Source organism: Mus musculus, chromosome 15 (genome assembly GCF_000001635.26).
Source record: "Mus musculus strain C57BL/6J chromosome 15, GRCm38.p6 C57BL/6J".
In the NCBI taxonomy this organism is placed as follows: domain Eukaryota; kingdom Metazoa; phylum Chordata; class Mammalia; order Rodentia; family Muridae; genus Mus; species Mus musculus.
Window position 1 is genome coordinate 57,836,383 of NC_000081.6, and position 6,000 is coordinate 57,842,382.

General features: G+C 50.0%; 1 protein-coding gene across 3 annotated transcripts in view; it reads left to right on the top strand.

Moving 5' to 3' along the window:
- Zhx2 (zinc fingers and homeoboxes 2) overlaps positions 1-3,450 on the top strand; it is a 145,166-nt gene extending 141,716 nt beyond the window's left edge. For all 3 annotated transcript variants that reach the window (NM_199449.2, XM_011245688.3, XM_011245689.3), the window contains exon 4: positions 2,209-3,450. The gene's annotated coding sequence lies outside the window, so the exon portion shown is untranslated. The remainder of the gene's footprint in view (positions 1-2,208) is intronic.
- Positions 3,451-6,000: the final 2,550 nt, after the last annotated feature.

The following is a 6,000-nucleotide window of genomic DNA, read 5'->3' on the forward strand; positions in this document are numbered from 1 at the left end:
CTTGTTGGCCTTTAAGTTTGGACCATGAGCATCTGATGCCCGTAAACAGGGCTCCCATTTCCAGCCTCACTTTGACAGCTCTGCCAGTTCCCACATCCTGAGCCCTCCCACGGCCACCTACTCTGGGAACATCAGAGGAGAATTAGAGTCCAAGAGAGCTGAAAAATGCTTTCAGGGTCTGGAGCCATGCACATGTAGTTGGGATAACTGAAGAGAGAGAAAAAGAGGCGGGGAGGTGGGGCAGTGGAGCGTGCCAGGAAACCTTGGTGTCTTAGTCAGTGTTTCTATTCCTGCACAAACATCATGACCAAGAAGCAAGTTGGGGAGGAAAGGGTTTATTCGGCTTACACTTCCATACTGCTGTTCATCACCAAGGAAGTCAGGACTGGAACTCAAGCAGGTCAGAAAGCAGGAGCCGATGCAGAGGCCATGGAGGGATGTTCTTTACTGGCTTGCCTCCCCTGGCTTGCTCAGCCTGCTCTCTTATATAACCCAAGACTACCAGCCCAGAGATGGTCCCACCCACAAGGGGCCTTTCCCCCTTGATCACTAATTGAGAAAATGCCTTACAGTTGGATCTCATGGAGGCATTTCCTCAACTGAAGCTCCTTTCTCTGTGATAACCCCAGCTGTGTCAAGTTGACACAAAACTAGCCAGTACACTTGGTAAGGTCGAGCTGGTTGGAAGTCCTGGAACCTCATACCAGAGAATGGTAGGAGCTTCACCTGCTTCGGACCAGTCCCCTGCCACGTGACCACACTCCCTACATGGGAATGTGACCTATGGTCACCTAGATCATCAGAACAGAGTTCTCCATGCTAATGAGGTACCTAGAGGCCCTGAGGGTTTGGCCAATAAGCTTCCCTTTCTGAACATTCCTTTCTGGAAAAGGTATTTAATCTCTGGCCCACCCTGAGGAAGTGCTATACAGCCATTTCTCACGATGAGCAGTCACTAAACAATATGGATAAGAATGGACTGTCTCTTTCATCAAGAACCACCGTAGGCCCCTCCATGTTCCCAGACAATCACCTCTAAGCTAAGGACAATTGCTGATGAGCTAAGATGGACTTTCCCATCCCATGGCCCTGGGCTCATTCATCGCCCTCTGCCTGTAGGCCTCAACTCCCCAAGACCCAGCAGCATCTGGATGTCCAGGACCTTGCGAGCCCCCACCCAGGCATCGTAGGCTGCGTCCCCTGAGCAGTGCATCTGTGCTTCCCGCGAGCCTAGCACCCAACAGCAGGGGCATAGGGTAAATGCAGCCTAGCACCCCTCTGCACAACTGACGGCTGATGTCCTACACCCCAGCAGAGGGGCGGAGCTTGGAACCATGGGAGGAGCTTTGTCTCCCTTTATCTGGGTCAGACTTTTGGCCTGTCAATCAGTCCCAAGGACTCATTTTATCCTCATTGCTCAACATTTTATCATCGTTATCATCATTATCATTACACCCATCTTTAAAATCTATCTAAGGAAGGCCGCTAAGATGGCTCAGCTGGTGAAGGTGATTGCCAAGCCTGAGTTTGATCCCTGGAGCAGACACAGGAAAAAAGAGAAGTGACTCCCGCAAGTTGTCCTGTGACCTCTACATCACACACACACACACACACACACAAGCGCGCACCTTGTCAGCTTATGCCCTGTGCCTCTAAAGTTACTCCTAAATCAGAAAAAACAAGGCAGTATCTCTTGAGACCCTGTAGGTCAGGCTTTTCTTGAATATAGCAGAACACCTGACAAGAGTGACTTAATTGGAATTTTAGCTTACAGTTCAGAGCGGTCAGGCCATAGTGATTTGGAGCTGTGTTTCTGGGTCTGGATCGTGGCAAAAGATGCCGGCAGTGGGAAGGAACGTGTGATTGACAGAAGGCAGAAAGAACGGGAAGCAGCCAGGGATAGCATATACCCCAAAACCCTCCCCAGGTGTCCTGCTTCTTCCCCTTGGGCCTTACCTCCCAATGTATTCATAGCTGCCCAAAATAACCCAGCAGCTTGGGATCATGTGTTTAAACACAGATAGGCCACAGGGGGCATTTGAGGTTCAAACCTAGCCCCAGCTTGAAGGGCTTCTGTCCCTCCTTCAAACCCCATGAAAGGCTTTGGAAGGTGTTCCCACCCTGCAGGAGGCCTGCGAAGAAGCCTTCCACCCCTAGAAGATGGCAGTCCTCTTTCTGACATCTCTTTGCTTTGTGTCATCCCTCTAGGGCATCGGGTCTGAACCTCCGCACTGACGAGGGAGGTGCTCTGTCTTTGAAGAGAGAAGAAAGCCCCGCCCCAGTGGCTGTGGGCCACCTCACCAGCGACTCTGAGCAGGCGTGCTTCAGTGGTGCCTGGAGGCCACAGGAACTCCGGAGCTCTCAATGTCCCTCCCAGAGGCTGGGTGGGAGTTGTTCATAGTGCCAAAGTCCTACTACTGCGTTTTCAATGGGTCCCTGTGCGTAGCCTTTGCCTTCGCCCCAGCCCCGCCTCTTGCTATACTGGAACTGATTTATACAATGTGGGAATTTTGTTACCTTTTTAATCGAGGGCAACTTCCTTTTTCCAGCACTTCTGTGGTAAGGCGTTTGCATTTTGTTTTGTTTTGTTTTGTTTCACCCCCAGGAAGGAGGGCTAACCACATTGCTTTTCTTTTCTCTTTCTTCCTTTCACTTTAGTAACGAGGGGGAGGGAGCATTAGCATAAGTACCACTGTATCTACTGGATTTTAGGTAGGACGGATTTCTTCTTTAAGGTAGTTTGACATGGGAGATGCCTTGGTGGGAAGGGCTGACGTCTGGCGCAAAGTGGGATGAGCTCACAAAGAGCCTTCCCCATCAAACCCTTCCCAGTTCCCCAGCTGCCTTTTGGGGACCCTGCCTCAGCTGGCTTCTCAACTGCCTTGGATAATTGGGGAACAGGTGGTTGCCCTCTTTACAAATCGTTTTGAAATACCAGCAGAAAGGGCTCCCACAACACTTGATGTCACCATCACTCTTGGGAAATTAAGAGAGTGGTCTTCCCGGCCTAGGTGTAGTACCGAGGTAAACATCCCTGCTTTTCTTTTCTCTTCTCACCACCTTTTCTTGGTGTGGCTTTTGGCAAGATTTCAGCTCAAAGCCTCACTAATGGATTGATTTGTTGTTGTTGTTGTTCCTGTGTCTGTGTGTGTGTGCGCGCGTGCGTGCGTGTGTTGGGCCAATTTTAGATACCTGAGTGCACTTTTTTTTTTTTTTTAGTTAGTCCTAGCTTTTAAAGAAAGAAAGCCAAGAGATCTAGTTGGTGTAAATGTGGAGACAGGGATTCTGTTCGCTGTCCTTGTCCCCTCCCCCACCCCGCAGACCCCCGACCCCACTGGAGTACACTGCACAAATTAAATGCTAGGGAGTTTGAATAAAAGCAGTTTTTCTAACTTGTTGCTCATCTGTTGTAACTCAATAAAGCAAAGACTAAACGTTTTTCTAACCTTCCCTCTGCTCCCTGTTCTTTATTGTCGCCTGGCTCCTAAGGCCTCAGCCTGTAGTCCTGACGTGGCCGCCTCTCACTGCCAATTCATTATGGCCATATATTTTTAAGGTTTTTTTTTTAAGTGTATGAGTGTGTATGCACACGCACATGCGCAAACTCACAGACATGCATAAACTGGTTTTTTATTATTATTATCCCTTTTGTTCATATTCCCGTGACCAAAATTCAAAGTCATGGTAACACCTGGCTATAAGAAAAGCTGGCCAAGTAGCCAAGAGTGAGAAGGAGAAGCCCTATCCTAAGAAGAAAGGGGAGTGGATACCATGGTCAGACAATCAACCACAAGGAGATTCAGACCTCAGGTCCATCTCCCTTCCTAGTTAGATGAGCTACCACCAGCTACTTTGCATTGCATCTGGTTTAGTCTGAGAATCATGACCAATGTCATCCTGAACTTAGAACAGAGTCCAAGACTCTCCAATGTCAAAGTCGACTCTTACCCATGATGTCGAATGTCTCTAGTGTCTAGATCAGTCTCTGTCACATACACCCTTGTGGTTGCTATCTTTACTGAGGCTTCTCGCCACAAGACAGCCATGCCTGTGGCTTGGTAAATGGAGTGGAGATAAATAATTCTGGAGTTGACCTCAGGGAACAGTGCCTGCTTCGTTGCACAGGGGCAACCACTTACATAGTGGAAGCCTATGTACTTTGATTGGTTAGCAAAGAACCTTAGATTGGACAATGAGCGTGCACACCACCAGAGCCTCTAAGTGGAGGAATCACATAAAAACACGTAGAGCGCAGACTCATCCAAAGGCAATTACTGGCTAGTCACCCTACTTCAGAATCCAGTGTTCTGACTTTAGGACCTCGGTGTGCCATACTTATTTAGAAGCACGGTGTGCCATGTAGCCTGGCTGCCTGCAGATCACGCCTGCAGAATGTCTCCTACATGTGGTGCCAAGTCACGAGCGGTGAGGCCAACGGCTTAGGGGTCTGGTTAGAGAGAAGGCTCTTGAGAAAGGAAACCAAAAGGTGCATTAAGAGTCAGACCTAAGCAGGGTTCCTGAGTGTCCGCCCAGCCAGAGAAGAGGACAGGCAGCCTAAAACGGAGGCTATAGGCTCATGTCCAGACACAAGGAAGGGAATAGGTGAGCTTCCACCTTCTACCACACCTTCTACCACGAGTGAAGCTAGCCTCTGCACATCTTGCTTCCTCCTGAGTTCCAGGAGTGTAAAGAAATGAAGGTGAGGTGGTTAAGGGATTGAAGCCAATCCCACCCCCACCCCCACCCCCACCCCCACCCCCACCCCACCCCCACCTCCCGTTACTGTCTGAGTTGCCTTTCTATTGCTGTGATGAAACACCATGACTAAAGCACCTTATAACAGAATTCAAGAGAGGGGTGAGGGAGGGAGAAAACAAGAACTGGGAGGAGGAGGGAGAGAGAGGGAGGGAGGGAGGGGGCAGGGAGGCAGGGAGACAGAGAAAGAGAGAGGGAGGGAGGGAGGGAGGGAGGGAGGGAGGGAGGGAGGGAGGGAGAGGGAGAGGCTGGCATAGCTGGCTAGTTCTGGTCCCTGCACTGCCTTTTCTCTGTGTCACCAGCACCTGGCCCCTCTTCACTCCCATGCTGTCTTGTCCTTCCCATTAATGAATGTCTCCAGCACATCTCCACAGGTGGCTGCACTTCCCTCCTGCTATTTACCACCCTTGCAGTTAGGCTTGCCTCTCAGAAGCCATTTAAAGGAATCCTTCAAGCAAGTCCGTGGGAGCCACCATCAAATGCCTAATGTCTGTAGCAACCTGGGGGAAAAGAGCCCTGATAATAAGTCAGGGATGAAAAGCACGGGGAAGATGGCTCTGTCCTTTTAACCACCAACAAAATGTATCAAGCTGAGCTTCTCCAGAATGGCGGGCCCGGGAGAGAGACTGTGTGGGACAGGCAAGGGTCCTGAGGAGGTGGGAAAGAGCAGCAGGCAGAGCCTGCCAGCAGCTGCTTCTATCTATTGTGGCTCCTTTGCACTCCTAGCACTTCTTTCCAGGGATTTTCTCTTCTGTGCTAGGTCTTCTGTTGAGGGTGGGGGCAGTCCGTCATGGGGATTCACTTCCCCCACCGGGAAACAGCCGTCACACTCTAGTGTGCCTACACAGATACAAGGCCACACACAAAACCCAGGCTGGACCAGTCAGGTTCTAGGAGAAAGTCTGCTTCTTCCAGGGTAGATGGTGAGTGTGGTAGTATTTGCCAGGAGCTTTGCCAGCTTCTGTGACTTTTTATAGGACACATGAATAAATTATCTACGCACCCTGAGCTAGGGCACCAACAACAGGACCAAATAAATGGTCCCTCCAATTTTAGCGTGATGAGCCAGTAAGTTTTACAGAGACTTCTTACAAGAGTGCCGGTAACTCGGGCATATATATCACCTAGCATCTATCACCTATCACCTAGCCTGGGTGATGACTCACAAGAGCTGAGTCATTGCAGCTCTCTGTGCAACTTGCTGAGGGCCTCTGCTTAATGGTATTCAACCTCAAGAGGAGCCTT